General features: G+C 40.5%; 1 protein-coding gene and 1 pseudogene across 6 annotated transcripts in view; both read left to right on the forward strand.

The window, feature by feature from the left end:
* Positions 1-20,749, forward strand: part of ATRN (attractin) — a 176,384-nt gene that overhangs the window by 116,615 nt on the left and 39,020 nt on the right. The gene's annotated exons all lie outside the window — the stretch shown is intronic.
* LOC307198439 (membrane protein BRI3-like) lies at positions 15,976-17,174 on the forward strand (annotated as a pseudogene). Its single transcript has one exon. The product of its transcript is annotated as a membrane protein BRI3-like (transcript).

The raw sequence follows: 20,749 nt of genomic DNA on the forward strand, positions 1-20,749 counted from the left end.
AAATCTTGTTCTGGTGGGTATGTGTTCATGCCTTGGGACTGTAACTAAAGAACAGTCAGTCACTCTTTTCCTTTCTGGAATGTGGAGGACAGGCTCTGTGTTGTATTTTTTTCTCACCACCCTCTTTTTCTATTTAGATGGTCCACAGATTTGTTTATCCTCTAATCTGCTTCTTCCTTTGTTCTTGCACATTCTCTGCTTCCCTTCCCAGCTAGCCTTCTTGTACGCATTGACCACACTCCCTGTTTGTTTCCTCTTATCCATTCACCCATCAGCCCGCAACAGTCTACCTTCCTCCTTCACCACATCCTGAAGCTGACTGCCACGGTGGACTCCAGTGACTGAATTCTTTAGTCCCCTTCTCCTTCTCATTGCATGATTTGAGTCAGCATCTTTCCTGCCTTCCTGGTCCTTTCCCTGATTCTCTGGCCTGTCTTTTTAAGGAATCTTCTTCCTTAAACACTGAGGTTGTCTGAGATTCAGGCCATGGTTCTCCTCTGTCTTTATCCCACTTGTAAGACTTATTGTACTACTTCTGTACTTTTGATTCTCAGTACTCTGTCTTTAGCCCTGCTTACACTTGAACTCCAGACCAGTGTTCTTAGTTGCTGCCTAGGCATCTCTACCTGGACATTCACAGGCTCCCTGTACTCAGGGAGTTAGTTATTCTTGTGATCTTAGCCCCAAACCATCTGCTTCCTTTCTAGTGAATGGCACCACCATTTGTCCTATTGCATAAGCCAGGACCCTGGAAATTATTTGCATTCCTGGAATAAACCTGACTTGGCATGATATATGATTTTTTACTTTATCTGTTGCTGGACTCAGTTTCTAATATATTGGTTAGAATTTTGTATCTATCTCATGAGTGAGAAAGTCCGGTAATTTTCCTTTCCTGTCTTTGTTATGGTTTTTATATCAAAGTTAAACTAACCTTTATTTATAAATTGAGGAGTTATCTCTCTTTCTCACTTCTGAAAGACGTTATATAAGATTAGAATTATATGAATATATGAACCTTGCATACTTGATAGATCCCTGTTGTAAAATCATTTGATTCTGGTGTTTTATTTGTGGAGTTTTCTTTTCTTTTTTAATTGCTGATTCAACTTCTTTAATAGTTACGGGATGTTTTGGATATTCTCTCTCTGTTTGCATTACTTAAGATAATTTTTTCTAGATGTTAATTTATTTCATATGTTTTCAAATGCATTGACACAAAGTTGTTCACACTGTCCTCTTTTCTAATCTTGGCAGCATCTGTGCTTAAGTGTATTGAATCATATACTTAAAAATGGTTAAAATGGTAAATTTTATCTTAATATATATTTGCCCCAATTTTTTAAACTTTAAAAAAACAGACCAGAGGGCAGACAGCAAAAGCAAGAAGAACTACAATCCTGCAGCCTGTGGAACAAAAACCACATTCACAGAAAGATAGACAAGATGAAAAGGCAGAGGGCTATGTACCAGATGAAGGAACAAGATAAAACCCCAGAAAAACAACTAAATGAAATGGAGATAGGCAACCTTCAAGAAAATGAATTCAGAATAATGATAGTGAAGATGATCCAGGACCTCGGAAAAAGAATGGAGGCAAAGATCGAGAAGATGCAAGAAATGTTTAACAAAGACCTAAAAAAATTAAAGAACAAACAAACAGAGATGAACAATACAATAACTGAAATGAAAACTAGACTAGAAGGAATCAATAGCAGAATAACTGAGGCAGAAGAACAGATAAGTGACCTGGAAGACAGAATGGTGGAATTCACTGCTGCAGAACAAAATAAAGAAAAAAGAATGAAAAGGAATGAAGACAGCCTAAGAGACCTCTGGGACAACATTAAACTCAACAACATTCACATTATAGGGGTGCCAGAAGGAAAAGAGAGAGAGAAAGGACCAGAGAAAATACTTGAAGAGATTATAGTTGAAACCTTCCTTAACATGGGAAAGGAAATAGCCACCCAAGTCCAGGAAGCGCAACGAGCCCCATACAGGATAAACCCAAGGAGAAACACACCAAGACACGTAGTAATCAAATTGACAAAAATTAAAGACAAAGAGAAATTATTGAAAGCAGCAAGGGAAAAACAACAAATAACATACAACGGAACTCCCATAAGATTAACAGCTGATTTCTCAGCAGAAACTCTACAAACCAGAAGAGAGTGGCATATATACTTAAAGTGATGAAAGGGAAGAACCTACAACCAAGATTACTCTACCCAGCAAGGATCTCATTCAGATTCGATGGAGAAATCAAAAGCTTTAAAGACAAGCAAAAGCTAAGAGAATTCAGCACTACCAAACGAGCTCTACAACAAATGCTAAAGGAACTTCTCTAAGTGGGAAACACAAGAGAAGAAAAGGACCTACAAAAACAAACCCAACGCAATTAAGAAAATGGTAATAGGAACATACATATTGATAATTACCTTAAACGTGAATGGATTAGATGCTCCAACCAAAAGACACAGCCTTGTTGAATGGATACAAAAGCAAGACTCATATATATGCTGTCTACAAGAGACCCACTTCAGACCTAGGGACACATACAGACTGAAAGTGAGGGGATGGAAAAAGATATTCCATGCCAATGGAAATCAAAAGAAAGCTGGAGTAGCAATACTCATATCAGATAAAATAGACTTTAAATTAACGAATGTTACAAGACACAAGGAAGGACACTACATAATGATCAAGGGATCAATCCAAGAAGAAGATATAACAATTATAAATATATATGCACGCAGCATAGGAGCACCTCAATACATAAGGCAACTGCTAACAGCTGTAAAAGAGGAAATGGACAGTAACACAATAATAGTGGGGGACTTTAACACCTCACTTACACAAATGGACAGATCATCCAAAATGAAAATAAATAAACAGAAGCTTTAAATGACACAATAGACCAGATAGATTTAATTGATATTTATAGGACATTCCATCCAAAAACAACAGATTACATTTTCTTCTCAAGTGCACACGGAACATTCTCCAGGGTAGATCATATCTTGGGTCACAAATCAAGCCTCAGTAAATTTAAGAAAATTGAAATCATATCAAGCATCTTTTCTGACCACAACACTATGAGATTAGAAATGAATTACAGGGGAAAAAAACGTAAAAAACACAAACACATGGAGGCTAAACACTACGTTACTGAATAACCACAAGATCACTGAAGAAATCAAACAGGAAGTCAAAAACTACCTAGAGACAAATGACAATGAAAGCACGACAATCCAAAACCTATGGGATGCAGCAAAAGCAGTTCTAAGAGGGAAGTTTATAGCTATACAAGCCAACCTCAAGAAACAAGAAAAATCTCAAATAAACAATCTAGCCTTACACCTAAAGGAACTAGAGAAAGAAGAACAAACAAAACCCAAAGTTAGCAGAAGGAAAGAAATCATAAAGATCAGAGCAGAAATAAATGAAATAGAAAGAAAGAAAACAATAGCAAAGATCAATAAAACTAAAAGCTGGTTCTTTGAGAAGATAAACAAAATTGATAAACCATTAGCAAGACTCATCAAGAAAAAGAGGGAGAGGACTCAGATCAGTAAAATTAGAAATGAAAAAGGAGAAGTTACAACAGACACGCAGAAATACAAAGCATCCTAAGAGACTACTGCCAGCAACTCTATGCCAATAAAATGGACAACCTAGAATAAACAGACAAATTCTTAGAAAGGTATAACCTTCCAAGACTGAAGCAGGAAGAAATAGAAAATATGAACAGACCAATCACAAGTAATGAAATTGAAACTGTGATAAAAAATTTTCCAACAAACAGAAGTCCAGGACCGGATGGCTTCACAGGTGAATTCTATCAAACATTAAGAGAAGAGCTAAAACCCATCCTTCTCAAACTCTTCCAAAAAATTGCAGAGGAAGGAACACTCCCAAACTCATTCTATGAGGCCACCATCACCCTGATACCAAAACCAGACAAAGATACTACAAAAAGAGAAAATTACAGACCAATATCACTGATGAATATAGATGCAAAAATTCTCAACAAAATACTAGCAAACAGAATCCAACAACACATTAAAAGGATCATACACCATGACCAAGTGGGATTTATGCCAGGGATGCAAGGATTCTTCAATATATGCAAATCAATCAATGTGATACACCATATTAACAAATTGAAGAATAAAAACCTTACGATCATCTCAATAGATGCAGAAAAAGCTTTTGACAAAATTCAACACCGATATATGGTAAAAACTCTCCACAAAGTGGGCATAGAGGGAACCTACCTCAACATAGTAAAGGCCATATATGAAAAACCCACAGCAAACATCATTCTCAATGGTGAAAAACTGAAAGCATTTCCTCTAAGATCAGGAACAAGACAAGGATGTCCACTCTCACTGCTGTTATTCAACATAGTTTTGGAAGTCCTAGCCACGGCAATCAGAGAAGAAAAAGGAATACTAAATTGGAAAAGAAGAAGTAAAACTGTCACTGTTTGCATATGACATGATACTGTAAATAGAAAATCCTAAAGATGCCACCAGAAAACTACTAGAGGTAATCAATGAATTTGGTAAAGTAGCAGGATACAAAATTAATGCACAGAAATCTCTTGCATTCCTATACACTAATGAGAAAAATCTGAAAGAGAAATTAAGGAAACACTCCCATTTACCATTGCAACAAAAAGAATAAAATACCTAGGAATAAACCTACCTAGGGAGACAAAAGACCTGTATGCAGAAAACTGTAAGACACTGATGAAAGAAATTAAAAATGATACCAACAGATAGAGAGATATACCATGTTCTTGGATTGGAAGAATCAATATTGTGAAAATGACTATACTACTGAAAGCAATCTACAGATTCAATGCAATCCCTATCAAATTACCAGTGACATTTTTTATGGAACTAGAACAAAAAATCTTAAAATTTGTATGGAGACACAAAAGACCCAGAATACCCAAAGCAGTCTTGAGGGAAAAAAATGGAGCTGGAGGAATCAGACTCCCTGACTTCAGACTATAATACAAACCTACAGTAATCAAGACAATATGGTACTGGCACAAAAACAGAAACATAGATCAATGGAACAAGATCGAAAGCCCAGAGGTAAACCCACGCACCTATGGTCAACTAATCTATGACAAAGGAGGCAAGGATATACAATGGAGAAAAGACAGTCTCTTCAATAAGTGGTGCTGGGAAAACTGGACAGCTACATGTAAAAGAATGAAATTAGAACACTCCCTAACACCATACACAAAAATAAAACCAAAATGGATTAGAGACCTAAATGTAAGACCAGACACTATAAAACTCTTAGAGGAAAACATACGCAGAACACTCTTTGACATAAATCACAGCAAGATCTTTTTTGATCCACCTCCTAGAGTAATTGAAATAAAAACAAAAATAAACAAATGGGACCTAATGAAACTTAAAAGCTTTTGTACAGCAAAGGAAACCATAAACAAGACGAAAAGACAGCCCTCAGAATGGGAGAAAATATTTGCAAACGAATCAACGGACAAAGGATTAATGTCCAAAATATATAAACAGCTCATGCAGCTCAATATTAAAAAAACAATCAACCCAATCCAAAAATGGGCAGAAGACCTAAATAGACATTTCTCCAAAGAAGACATACAGATGGCCAAGAAGCACATGAAAAGCTGATCAGCATCACTAATTATTAGAGAAATGCAAATCAAAACTACCATGAGGTATCACCTCACACCAGTTAGAATGGGCATCATCCGAAAATCTACAAACAACAAATGCTGGAGAGGGTGTGCAGAAAAGGGAACCTCCTCTTGCACTGTTGGTGGGAATGTAAACTGATACAGCCACTATGGAGAACAGTATGGAGGTTCCTTAAAAAACTAAAAATAGAATTACCATATGATCCAGCAATCCCACTACTGGGCATATACCCAGAGAAAACCACAATTCAAAAAGACACATGCACCCCAATGTTCATTGCAGCACTATTTACAATAGCCAGGTCATGGAAGCAACCTAAATGCCCATTGACAGATGACTGGATAAAGAAGATGTGGTACATATATACAATGGAATATTACTCAGCCATTAAAAAAATGAAATTGGGTCATTTGTAGAGACATGGATGGATCTAGAGACTGTCATACAGAGCGAAGTTAGTCAGAAAGAGAAAAACAAATATCGTATATTAATGCATATATGTGGAACCTAGAAAAATGGTACAGATGAACCGGTTTGCAGGGCAGAAATTGAGACACAGATGTAGAGAACAAACGTAAGGACACCAAGGGGGGAAAGCCGCGGGGTGGGGGGGTGATGAATTGGGCGATTGGGATTGACATGTATACACTGATGTGTATAAAATTGATGACTAATAAGAGCCTGCTGTATAAAAAAATAAATAAAATTTTTTGTAAAAAGCAAGGTTCTTTTTAGACAGTGACAAGCTGATTCTAATATTTATATAAAATGCAAAGATTCTAGATTAGCTATAACAGTTTTGAAAAGAGGAATAAAGTGGGAAGAATCGCTATATGAAATATTAATAATACTTCCTATTTAGCTATGGTAATCAAGACATTGTGGTTATTGTTGGAGAGAGAGACACATAGATCAATGGAACAGAATAAAGAACCCAGAAATAGAACCACATAAAAACATCCAACTGTTTTTTGACAGAGATGCAGTCAATTCAGTGGAAGAAGGATAGCCTTTTCAACAAATAATGCTATAACAATTGGACAACCATAGGCAAGTAAATGAACTTTGACCTAAACCTCACATCCTACACAAAAATTAATTCAATGTGGATCACAGGTTTAAATGTAAAATGCAAAACTAAAACTTTTAGGAAAAAAATAGGAGAAAATCTTCATATCCTCAAGCTAGGCAGAAGATTTTCAGATTTGACAACAAAAATATGACCTATGGAAAAAAATTAATAAATTACCCACATCAAAATCAAAAGCTTGGGGCATCCCTGGTGGTGCAGTGGTTGAGAGTCCGCCTGCCGATGCAGGGGACGCGGGTTCATGCCCCGGTCTGGGAAGGTCCCACATGCTGCGGAGCGGCTAGGCCCGTGAGCCATGGCTGCTGAGCCTGCGCGTCCGGAGCCTGTGCTCCGCAACGGGAGAGGCCACAACGGTGAGAGGCCCACGTACTGCAAAAAAAAAAAAAAAAAGCTTTTGCTCTGTGAAAGACACTGGTAAGAGGATGAAAAAAAACAAGCTATAAGGCTTCCCTGGTGATGCATTGGTTAAGAATCTGCCTGCTAATGCAGGGGACACAGGTTCGAGCCCTGGTCCAGGAAGATCCCGCATGCCGCGGAGCAGCTAAGCCCATGCACCACAACTACTGAACCTGCGCTCTAGAGCCTGTGAGCCACAACTACTGAGCCCACGTGTCACAGCTACTGAAGCCTGCGTGCCTAGAGCCCGTGCTCCACAACAAGAGAAGCCACCACAATGAGAAGCCCGCACACCGCAAGAGTAGCCCTTGCTCGCTGGAACTAGAGAAAGCCCGCGTGCAGCAGCAAAGACCCAGTGCAGCCGTAAATTAGTTAATTAATTAATTAATTTAAAAAAAAGAAAAAAACAAGATAAGCTATATACTGGGAGAAAATATTTGGAAAAATATTTCTGACAGAGGACTTGCATCTAGAATATAAAAAGAATTCTCAAAACTCAACATTAAAAAAATAAACAATCCAATTAGAAAATGGACAAAAGATATGAAGAGACATTTTATCGAAGAGGATATAAGTATGGCAGATAACCACATGAAAGATGTTCAGTATTAAAAGCCATTAAAAAAATGAAAACCACAATGAGAACATTGTATTCACAAGGTTTCATTGAGTTGGTCAATTTTTTAAACTGGTGAAAAATTGGAAATAACCTAAAATAAACTATTGTAAACATCTTCATTAAAAAAAAAAACAAAACCCACAATCAGAGGGAATTCCTTGGTGGTCCAGTGGGTAGGACTCCACCCTTCCACTGCCGAGGGCCCCGGTTCAATCCCTGGTCAGGGAACTGAGATCCCACAAGCCACGAGGCATAGCCAAAAAAAAACCACCCCACAGTGAGAATGAGATATCACTACACACCTGTCAAATGGCTAAAATTTAAAATAGTGATAACACCAAATGCTAGAGAGAATGCAGAGAAATTGGATCATGCATGCATTGCTGATAAGATGGCACAGCCAGTCTGGAAAATAGTTTGGCACTTACTATACTTAACGCAGCAATTGTATTCCTGGGCATTTATCCCAGAGAAATGAAAACTGATGTTCATACAAACACCTGTATACCAATGTTTATAGCACCTGTACAGCAGCAATATTTAGCTTCATTCATAATAGCCCCAACTGGAAACAACCCAAGTATTTCTCAACAGGTGAATGGTTAAACACACTGTGCTACATACATATCATGGAGTAATGCTCAGCAATAAGAAGAAACAAACTATTGATACAACTTGGATGCATCTGAGGAAGTTTTGCTGAGTGGAAAAAAAATCTTAGAAATGTACATGCTGCACGATTCCATTTATGTAACATTTGAAAATAAAAATTTTAGACCAAAAATAGATACAGACCTACTGAAGCTTCAACTTTCTCTGACTTCTTCTTGACCCTCTTTTCAAAGGGTTCATTAGATTAGGTCAGACTCACCCACTCTCAAGGGGAGGGGATTATACAGGATATGCACATCAATATAGTAGGAATCTTAGGAGCCATATTAGAATTTTCTCTGCCACTGGCTATATTTGGAGTGGGGCTAGCAGGGTTAGGTTGTTTCTCTAACCCCAGGGAATTTGAGCTCTAGGCTCTAGTCAGTACAATTTCAATTTGATAATGTCTGCTAACACTGCCAAGTTACAGATCACATACAATTGTAAAATATTTTATTTGGGTTCTAGTAAATATAATTTACTGACTTGTTTTAAGTTCAGGTTGTTTTCATACTGACATACCTTATTATATTCCAAATCCGATTGAACTTCAAGCTTTGTTTCTTATAGTTGAAAACTGATTAATATTTTTAAGATTCTTAGTGAAAACCTTGACTTATATTGCTGGTGTTTTTCCCATTTGGAAAGAGGGCTCTGTGCGTATAAACAGGCTTTTGTGCTGGAGATAGCGTTGCTGTTGCCAATTCTGACTTCCAGTTTTTTTTTTCCTCCCATTGCCCTGTTGCTCCCCACCCTCTGAAAGTCACTGAAATGGTCATTTCCTTCTGGAGGGATCTCTTCCCCACACTTACTTTTTTAAATACTTTTTTCAAGTTTAAGACTCAAAGAGATGATTTTCTACCTGATTTTTTGGTCCTCTTTACCTGGACTGGATCACTCACTTGAATAAGATCCACTTATGAAAGCTGCATTCAGGAGCACTTTAGAAAATAAATGATAGCATGCTCACCATTTAGTTTGCCAGGCTTCCCTTGAAAAAACAGGTAAGTTCTGTTGAAAATATGTCTTTTTGCTCATTGTTACAAATAGCTGCAGTATTCACGAACAATGTGACTGGACCCTTGGCATCATGTATTCTTGGTGTCTTCTCAAAAGAACCTGATCAATGCTGGTTCTCTCTATACTTGGGACTGTATCTGGGTGTGTGCTGTGTGGCAGGCTGAGCTTGCATCTTCCTGGGCAGATGTGGGTATGTTCTCAACAGAGGGGGCTGTACCTTTCTGTATTGCTTTATATTCCTCAGAGCCTTAGTCTTTCTAGGTGTAGTTAGCTTTTAAATACACACTTAGAGACCATATAGATTTAGTTAAAATGTAGAGACTTATTTAAGGAAGAGAATAGGAAAATGTCTAAATGGTTCAATGTAGGTCATGCAGTTAAATTTCAGTACGGCTTTCAATGCAGACAAAAGCCTTTTTTGTCTTTGATTCTCATTTTTTAAAGCAAAATAACTGAGGCAATTTAATTCTCTACTCAGAAATTCATGTAAATATTAGTGTTTTAAAAATGGTAATGGTAAACTCAAGTTCTTTCACTCTGAACTGACCCCAGGATTCTTTTCCATAATTAGGAACAGATCAAAACCTACAACTGCTAACTGAGGGAGTTTGCAACTAACTATAAAAATCTTTGTAGATTCAGTTTAAAATTGTAAAAAACCACCCAGACTGAAAAGGCCTGTGTGTCAGAGGGTGGTGGGTGTGTTGGGTCAGTTGTGCCTGGTTTCTGGTTGGTTGCTCTTGTGGGTGAGTGCCCCTTGCTCAGCCTCTGCTTTCAAAACGTGATTCTAGATGTTCCCCCGAGTCAGCAGGACTCACCTGGCTTCAGCCATGGTTATAGTTTGGGAGGGTAGGTATTCAAAATAGAGAATGCACAGGTAGACATTGTGTGTGAGGTGGGAAGATGGGTGGTGGCGCTGGGATTCTGGCTTGTTACAAGCTCTGCAACAGAGGTGGTTATTGTAATGTAGAGCTAATATTAAAGTCCTCTCCATGCTGGGTGTTTCATTTGCTCGTTTATGTGAGAGGCTAGTGTTCACAAGTAAAGGCAACACAGAATTTATATTGAGAACTGGGCATTCATTTAGATGTCAGAGTTATGTTTATGGATGCTAATAGGATTGCATTACTAAGCAAAGGATGTATGAAACTTTTGTTTGTTTTCACTCAGATGTACTTTTTCTAGTAACAGCTTTATTGAGATATAAGTCACATACCATACAATTCACCCATTTAAAGTGTACAATTCAGTGGTTTTTAATATATTCACAGAATATTTTAGAATGTTTTCATCACCCCCAAAATAAACCCCATATCCAGATGCAGTCCCTTCTCATTTCTTCCTTCGTCTAGCCCCTGGCAACCACCAGTCTACTTTCTTTCTCTATGGATTTGCCTATTTGGGGCATTTTATATAAATTGAATCACGTAATAGGTGGTCCTTTGTGACTGGCTTCTTTGACTTAGCATAGTGTTTTCAAGGTGCAACCATATGTAGTATGTTTCAGTACTTCATTCCTTTTTAAGACTGAATAATAGTCTGTTGTATGGATAAACCACATTTTGTTTATCCATTCATCTGTTAATGGATACTTGGGTTGTTTTCACTCTTTAGCTGTTCTGAATAGTCAGATATACTTCTAAAGTTTATATTTATTTTATGATAGTAATGTATACACATAGCTTCTGGTATTAGATGTCTGTACCTTAAGGATTTAAAAAATTATAAAGCCACGAAATACATTTAGAGCTAAACTTAAAGTATAAATCTGGACTTCCCTGGCAGTCCAGGGGTTAAGACTCTACGCTCCCAACACAGGGGGTGCAGGTTCGATCCCTGGTCGGGGAACTAAGATCCTGCATGCCTCACGGTGCAGCCAAAAAAAAATAACTAAAATAAAGTATAAATCTCTCTTAGTTTCAGATGGCATTTAAATTTCCTGTACAACCTCATGGTTTTCATCATGATCATTATTTATTATTCCATCTTCTGAAAAGTCTCCTCTATTCTACTTTTCAGCTGTGGCTTTGATGTTTCTTCTCAGTTCAGTGCCATTGTTCCCTTGGGTTTCCTCTGGGCCCTTTTCCCTGGATAGTCCCATCCACACCATCTATGAACCCCACCTATGGCTGGGATGGGCAAATCTTTCTCTAGTAGAACTCTCTCCTGTGATCTCCATAGCTAGGACCCACTAGACTTCCTTTAACATTCACTCACTTAGCTGACTTTCTGACACAGAGAGGCAGCCATGAGGGGACAGCAGGAGCCATGCCAGATACTGGGAGGTGCCCCCGTGCTCGTGGACACCCTGGGAGGAGAAGGGAGTGCCCTGTGGTGCCTGAGTCTGCACGAGCTGGGGCAACACCAGAGCTGAACCCTAAGAAACATGAGTTCAGTGTTCTGGGTGGGGAAGGGGCATGTCCAGTCACTTTCCAGAACTACTAGGAGTTTAGCTGAGCTGAAGTGCCTGTTCTGTGAGTAAGGAGCTGGAGAGCAGGGCAGACCAAAGCTGTCATGAAGAGACTGGGGCTTCAGCTGAGGAATTTACACTGTAGCCTGAAAACCACTGGGAGTTATTGAAATGCTTTAAGCCAAGAAGTGACCAAGATCAGTGTTTTAGAAAGATGCCTCTGGCAGCAGTTACGAAAATGGATTGGAAGGACCAGGGCTGGGTTGGGGAGTCTTATTTTGAAACCCAGGGGAGAGGTCCCTCTGATGACCCTTCGGCATATCCCATAGCAGCTTCTTTTCCTCGTCTGTGCCTCTGCAGTCATAGACGTGTCTGGTTTTTCACTCTACAAAGATTTCCTTAAGGGCAAGAGCTTTTTTATATTTCTGTGTCCTCTGTGTCATAGCATAGTGTTAATCAACTGTAGACACTCCATAAATGTGCACTAGATGAACGCATAGTTGTAGATGAGAGCTTTATTCTCGGTATCAGAACTTTGGGTTTTTGGGCAACTTTTGTAACATTTATATAGGTAATGGCAGCTTTTTTCTGATATTGTCAGCATGATTGTTGACCAGTGCTGAAGAGCCAGCAGGGGTTAGAGACCAAGAATTTATTGTCCCAGTCTACATAGTGTGGTGTTAGAAGATTGAATTGTTCTAGGTTGGAATCTTGTCAAACTCTCAAAAGAGTTGAGAAGTAGAAGAAAAGGGAAGGATGAGGACACAAACATCCCTAATTTTACAAAGAGGGTAGTTAAGGAATACTGGCTATATTGAAATACTTAAGAATGAAATGATAGGAAGTCTGGGATTTGCTTCAAAATAATATGATCACGGGGAAATGGGTAGAGTATGGATGGATAAAATAAGATTGGCCGTGAGCTGTAATTATTAAAGCTGGGTGATAAACACATGGGGTTCATTATACTATTCTCTCTACTTGTTAAAAAGTTTAATATTTTCCACAATAAAAAAATTTTTTTAGGGATAATACAGATGATTGAACAAGAAATAAAGGTCCAAATATATTATTTAACCTCCCAAAACTAGCTGCAAGAATATGCCTCAGCTGGGCCTGCAGCCTAGGCCAGCTGGGACATATCTCAGAACTGACATTCTGTTCTCCTTTGCAGGAAGCACACAGCACTGTACTAGAGTTTTACCAGTTATTAGCCACTGTCGGGCAGTTTTAGAACAATCAGAGGGCAGGAGAAAAACCTCCTCTCCCTCAGCCCAGCATGCTTCACCCTGGTGAAAATGGCAAAGGGAGCTTCCCTGAAAACTACTGACTTCTCCTCCCCACCCCACAAGCAAGGGTGCATCAGAGGCCTGAGGGCTTCTCCCCATGGGCCTGTGAGGTTTGGGAAGCTGCTCTCCAGTGGGCATAGCTATATTGTCTTCTGCTCCTACAGCCCTTTGTGGGTGCAAGGCACATCCTCTCCCTGAATCCAAGGGTATTATTCCTGTCTGTTTTGGCATCTTTCCATCACCATCACCCTCAGGATAACAACATAGAAATTATAAATTATAACAGAGGCAGTAAAAATAGTGATATAATTCTACTGGGGGATTGGGGGTTGGGGGGGTGATGGCCTAAATCACCTTCTAATCTAGTAGGAAGTTAGTAAGTGATGTCTAAAATAACTAGATCAAGAAGTAACAAAAAACAAAATGAAACAAAACAAAAGCCAACTTATTAGTGATAAAAAGGTAACCCCCCAGAAGAACTGAACAGAAATCTAATTAAAGGTGAGGGCCTCTGGAGAGAAGCCTTAAGAAGAAGAAGGGAGACTTCCCTGTTGGTACAGTAGTTAAGAATCTGCCTGCCACTGCAGGGGACACGGGTTTGAGCCCTGGTCCGGGAAGATCCCACATGCTGCGGAGCAGCTAAGCTCGTGCTCCATGACTACTGATCCTGCACTCTAGAGCCCGTGAGCCACACTACTGAGCCCACATGCCACAACTATTGAAGCCCGCGTGCCTAGAGCCCATGCCCCGCAATAAGAGAAGCCACCGTAATGAGAAGCTCGCGCACTGCAATGAAGAGTAGCCCTTACTCACCACAACTAGAGAAAGCCTGTGCGCAGCAACGAAGACCCAACGCAGCCATAAATAAATTAATTAAAAAGAAAAAGAGGGGCTTCCCTGCAGGTGCAGTGGTTGGGAGTCCGCCTGCCGATGCAGGGGACACGGGTTCGTGCTCCGGTCCGGGAGGATCCCACATGCTGCGGAGCGGCTGGGCCCGTGAGCCATGGCTGCTGGGCCCGTGAGCCATGGCTGCTGGGCCTGCGCATCCGGAGCCTGTGCTCCACAACGGGAGAGGCCACAACAGTGAGAGGCCTGCGTACCGCAAAAAAAAAAGAAAGAAAAAGAGGAGGGGGTGGGGAGGAATCATTGATTGTTGCTATTTCAGCCAGGTATATGTAGTTCTTAATGGTTTTTAAATTATTGATGAACATGATAGAATGAAATAGGGATTCTGGAGAGTGGTGAAAATGAATGGCTGGAAGGAAATTTGAGGAAGAGAGCCCAGAGGTTGACAGTGGACAGATGGTGAGTGTTAGCTTACATGTCAGGAATGAGCGGGTTGGTAGTGTTACCCAGTCTTGAGGCTCTGACCAGAGCTTGGGTATATAGTTTCTGTGCCTGCACAAACCAGCATTAGGTGGGTGGTGTGTGAGGCTAGGTGATGGTCACTGGGATCCAGTCCAGGGCCTATGGTCTCAACATAGAGTTCCATATAGAACTTAGGTTTAGAAAAAAAAAAAAAAGAAAATGGTTTTGTGTCACGGCAAAACTCACGGCAGTAGCAGCACTAGACTCAAGTTAGGATATGCTCAGCCAGTAGTCATAGAATCTTCCATCCTTGGCACAGCTGAGGCCTAGACTGGAAAGCTGTTTGTAAACAGGCCTAAGTTCTTATGGGAGGAATCAGTCCTCTCCTGGCCTTGCAGTGTTCAGAGTTACGTGGCAAGATTGGCAAGGAGCCAGGAGCCAGAGGGCAGCCATGACCACTTATAAGCCCTCTCTGGTCCTAATGTCAGGTCTTCGGCATCTGCAGAGCCTGGCCTCTTGGGGAGAGTTGAGGAGCAGATGGGCCATAGTCGGGAAGGGCTCCCTGGCCAGGTGGAGCTGAGCCCTGGTGGAGCTGCTGGCCTCAGGCGGCCAAGGGAGCAGCCCACAGAGGTTCTGCCATGTGCATATAGACCTTGGGTTTTCTTAAAGCCTGACGAGTGCTGCCTTGAAGCTAGAAAACTTCACCTCACGGGGCAGCCAGCTATCCTTTCCCATCCTCTCCCTGACTTAAATGCTTGTAACAGTGAAGATAGTTCTTGGTGGAGAAGATAAAGGCAAGTTAGAGGTTCTCCTTTTTCAAACCTTCTATATTAAACAGTGATCTTTCCCTATTCATTCATTCATTCATTTGTAACTGCTTTGTGGATTGTACGTATAGATGCAAAACACCAGTGTTAAAAAAATTGTTTTGTGGCAGTTGAGCATGATAAGTGTCATATTCACTTATTTTTACAGTAAGCTTGGGCTCAGCCTATACCCAACATAGTTGATGAAATTCATTCTCAGCCTGTATCCACAGAGCCCCGTCCCCTTCCCTCAGAGACATGCAGAAATCTCTTGAGTCCAGAGATTTTCATTCACTGACTGCTACTCCTGGTGCCCTGGCCCATGGCCATGAGGTTTGAAGGCAGCTGTCCTCACTCCCATATGTGACAGGCTTGGGTGCAGAATAATCGCTGGTGCTTCAGAGCCTCACCAAGGCCTACCGTGCAGTTACTCCTTATTTCTCTGTACTTTCAAAACTCTAAAACATCCTCTCCATTTCCTTCATTTCCTTCCATTTCCTGGTTTTGAGGTTTGGGCCAGGCCATCTTCCGCTACCCCCACTTCCTCACCCCACACCCACCCCTGGGGAAGATCCGCTGCCGGGCGTCTGGGAGTCCCCGTGAGTCCGAGCTGGAGCCGAGTCCGAAAGGGAGCGGGGGCGCTAGCGGGAACCAGGCTGGGCGCAGTGGGCGCCGCCCGCCATGAACCACAAGCCCCTGCTGCAGGAGCAGCCTCCCGCCTACAACCTGTAGGGTGGCCAGGGCTACTTTGTGCGTAGCCCACACCACTACGGCGCCCTCCCAGCCACCGCCCTACCCCTACCTCCTCACAGGGCTACCCATCCACCACCCCAGGGTCTGCAACATCCACAGTCGGAATGTCACCCGGCACCCTGCCACTTCCATCGTTGTCGTTGGAGGCTGCCCTGTCTGCAGGCTCGGGGTTCTGGAGGACTCCTTCACCTTCCTGGGCATCTTCTTGTCCATCGTTTTGATCCCCTTTGGGTTCATCTGCTGTTTTGCCTTGAGGAAGCAAAGATGCCCCATCTGTGGAGCAAACTTTATTTAAAGGAAACAACACACCTGGCTTTCCCACACCCAGTTATATTTTCCTAATTACACCCACCCCAGTGCCCAGGACGTAAGGCAAGGCTTCCCATCCTGTGTAAGGTAGCAAGAACCAAACAGGGAACCAGAAGAATTCCAGGGCCACCTTTTCATCGAATGGTACTGAGTGATCATTTGTCACCGTCAGTCGGAGTTTCACAGTAGCAGAGGGGTGTTCTCCACTGGGAGGGTAGAAAAGAAATGTTGGCAGAAATACTCCAAGACAGGGATTTGATTTGAAAAGAGCTTGTAACTACTGCTCTTGCTCTGTAAAATTGTATAGCTAATATAAACTCCAGACATTTTCTGAAGGAAGAAAAAAGAACCTTTGCTTCTCTTTGAAACCTTGTAACTTTGGAGACTTACATGAGAAACATTCAACAAAAGAAAAACACTTTTAGAGTAATGTGAGTCTTGGGGACCCGCCACACTGGCAGCAAGTTTATATAGGTTCTTTTTTAATACATTTATTTATTTATTTATATCTTATTTTTTGGCTGCGTTGAGTCTTCATTGCTGCACACGGGCCTTCTCTAGCAGCGGCGAGCGGGAGCTTCTCATTGCGGTGGCTTCTCATTGCAGAGCATGGGCTCTAGGCTTCAGTAGTTGTGGAACACGGGCTCAGTAGTTGTGGCTCATGGGCTCTAGAGCGCAGGCTCAGTAATTGTGGCTCATGGGCTTAGCTGCTCCGCGACACATGGGATCTTCCTGGACCAGAGCTTGAACCCGTGTCCCCTGCATTGGCAGGCAGATTCTTAACCACTGCGACACCAGGGAAGCCCTATATAGGTTCTTTATGATTTTAACTTGGACGTGAATGTGGTGTGGCTCTACTTTAGCAAGAAATCAGGCTAATGGTTGGGATCCCATATGCCCTTAGGAGTGTTATGTGGCACAGGGCACACAGACACCGGATGGGTCTCCAGAAGGTGCAATTAGCATCCAAATTTTTTGGCACCCTACAGCCAGTATAAAATCACCTCGTGGATTTCGTTAAAACACTGAAGACATACTAATGTTTTGTTTTTAATTTTTATTTTTTTTACATCTTTATTGGAGTATAATTGCTTTACAATGGTGTGCTAGTTTCTGCTTTATAACAAAGTGAATCAGTTAAACATATACATATGTTCCCACATCTCTTCCCTCTTGCATCTCCCTCCCTCCCACCCTCCCTATCCCACCCCTCTAGGTGGTCACAGTGCACTGAGCTGATCTCCCTGTGCTATGCTGCTGCTTCCCACTAGCTGTCTATTTTACGTTTGGTAGCGTATATATGTCCATGCCACTCTCTCACTTTGTCACAGCTTACCCTTCCCCCTCCCCATATCCTCAAGTCCATTCTCTAGTTGGTCTGTGTCTTTATTCCTGTCTTACCCCTAGGTTCTTCATGACATTTTTTTCCTTAGATTCCATATATATATGTGTTAGCATACAGTATTTGTCTTTCTCTTTCTGACTTACTTCACTCTGTCTGACAGACTCTAGGTCCATCCACCTCACTACAAATAACTCAATTTCGTTGCTTTTTATGGCTGAGTAATATAACATTGTATATATGTGCCACATCTTTTTTATCCATTCATCTGACGATGGACACTTAGGTTGTTTCCATCTCCTGGCTATTGTAAATAGAGGTGCAATGAATATTTTGGTACAGGACTCTTTTTGAATTACGGTTTTCTCAGGGTATATGCCCAGTAGTGGGATTGCTGGGCCATATGGTAGTTCTATTTGTAGTTTTTTAAGAAACATCCATACTGTTCTCCACAGTGGCTGTATCAATTTACATTCCCACCAACAGTGCAAGAGGGTTCCCTTTTCTCCACACCCTCTCCAGCATTTACTGTTTCTAGATATTTTGATGATGGCCATTCTGACTGGTGTGAGATGATATCTCATTGTATGTTTGATTTGCATTTCTCTAGTGATTAATGATGTTGAGCATTCTTTCATGTGTTTGTTGGCAGTCTGTATATCTTCTTTGGAGAAATGTCGATTAATGTCTTCTGCCCATTTTTGGATTGGGTTGTTTGTTTTTTTTGTTATTGAGCTGCATGAGCTGCTTGTAAGTTTTGGAGATTAATCCTTTGTCAGTTGCTTCATTCACAAACATTTTCTTCCATTCTGAGGGTTGTCTTTTGGTCTTGTTGATGGTTTCCTTTGCTGTGCAAAAGCTCTGAAGTTTCATTAGGTCCCATTTGTTTATTTTTGTTTTTATTTCCATTTCTCTGGGAGGTGGGTCAAAAAGGATCTTGCTGTGATTTATGTCATAGAGTGTTCTGCCTATATTTTCCTCTAAGAGTTTGATAGTTTCTGGCCTTACATTTAGGTCTTTAATCCATTTTGAGCTTATTTTTGTGTATGGTGTTAGGGAGTGATCTAATCTCATACTTTTACATGTACCTATCCAGTTTTCCCAGCACCACTTATTGAAGAGGCTGTCCTTTCTCCACTGTACATTCCTGCCTCCTTTATCAAAGATAAGGTGACCATATGTGCGTGGGTTTATCTCTGGGCTTTCTGTCCTGTTCCATTGATCTGTATTTCTGTTTTTGTGCCAGTACCATACTGTCTTGATTACTGTAGCTTTGTAGTATACTCTGAAGCCAGGGAGCCTGATTCCTCCAGCTCCATTTTTTGTTCTCAAGATTGCTTTGGCTATTCGGGATCTTTTGTGTTTCCATACAGATTGTGAAATTTTTTGTTCTAGTTCTGTGAAAAATGCCACTGGTAGTTCGAAAGGGATTGCATTGAATCTGTAGACTGCTTTGGGTAGTAGAGTCATTTTCACAATGTTGATTCTTCCAATCCAAGAACATGGTATATTTCTCCATCTATTTGTATCATCTTTAATTTCTTTCATCAGTGTCTTATAATTTTCTGCATACAGGTCTTTTGTCTCCTTAGGTAGGTTTATTCCTAGATATTTTATTCTTTTTGTTGCAATGGTAAATGGGAGTGTTTTCTTGATTTCACTTTCAGATTTTTCATCATTAGTATATAGGAATGCCAGAGATTTCTGTGCATTAATTTTGTATCCTGCTGCTTTACCAAATTCATTGATTAGCTCTAGTAGTTTTCTAGTAGCATCTTTAGGATTCTCTGTGTATAGTATCATGTTATCTGCAGACAGTGACAGGTTTACTTCTTCTTTTCCGATTTGGATTCCTTTTATTTCCTTTTCTTCTCTGATTGCTGTGGCTAAAATTTCCAAAACTATGTTGAATAAGAGTGGTGAGAGTGGACAGCCTTGTCTTGTTCCTGATCTTAGTGGAAATGCTTTCAGTTTTTCCACCATTGAGGATGATGCTGGCTGTGGGTTTGTCATATATGGCCTTTATTATATTGAGGAAAGTTCCTCTATGCCTACTTTCTGCAGGGTTTTTTATCATAAATCGGTGCTGAATTTTGTCGAAAGTGTTCTCTGCATCTATTGAGGTGATCATATGGTTTTTCTCCTTCAATTTGTTGATATGGTGTTGATTGATTTGCGTATATTGAAGAATGCTTGCATTCCTGGAATAAACCCCACTTGATCATGGTGTATGATCCTTTTAATGGGCTGTTGGATTCTGTTTGCTAATATTTTGTTGAGGATTTTTGCATCTATGTTCATCAGTGATATTGGCCTATAGTTTTCTTTCTTTGTGACATCCTTGTCTGGTTTTGGTATCAAGGTGATGGTGACCTTGTAGAATGAGTTTGGGAGTGTTCCTCCCTCTGCTATATTTTGGAAGAGTTTGAGAAGGATAGGTGTTAGCTCTTCTCTAAATGTTTGATAGAATTCGCCTGTGAAGCCATCTGGTCCTGGGCTTTTGTTTGTTGGAAGATTTTTAATCACAGTTTCAATTCCAGTGCTTGTGATTGGTCTGTTCATATTTTCTATTTCTTCCTAATTCAGTCTTGGCAGGTTGTGCATTTCTAAGAATTTGTCCATTTCTTCCAGGTTGTCCATTTTGTTGGCATAGAGTTGCTTGTAGTAATCTCTCATGATCTTTTTTTATTTCTGCAGTGTCAGTTGTTACTTCTCCTTTTTCATTTCTAATTCTATTGATTTGAGTCTTCTCCCTTTTTTTCTTGATGAGTCTCGCTAATGGTTTATCAATTTTGTTTATCTTCTCAAAGAACCAGCTTTTAGTTTTATTGATCTTTGCTATCATTTCCTTCATTTCTTCTTCATTTATTTCTGATCTGATCTTTATGATTTCTTTCCTTCTGCTAACTTTGGGGGGTTTTTCTTCTTCTTTCTCTAATTGCTTTAGGTGCAAGTTTAGTTTGTTTATTAGAGATGTTTCCTGTTTCTTAAGGTAGGATTGTATTGCTATAAACTTCCCTCTTAGAACTGCTTTTGCTGCATCCCATAGGT

Source organism: Stenella coeruleoalba (assembly GCF_951394435.1).
Source record: "Stenella coeruleoalba genome assembly, chromosome: 15".
Classification (NCBI taxonomy): Eukaryota; Metazoa; Chordata; class Mammalia; order Artiodactyla; family Delphinidae; genus Stenella; species Stenella coeruleoalba.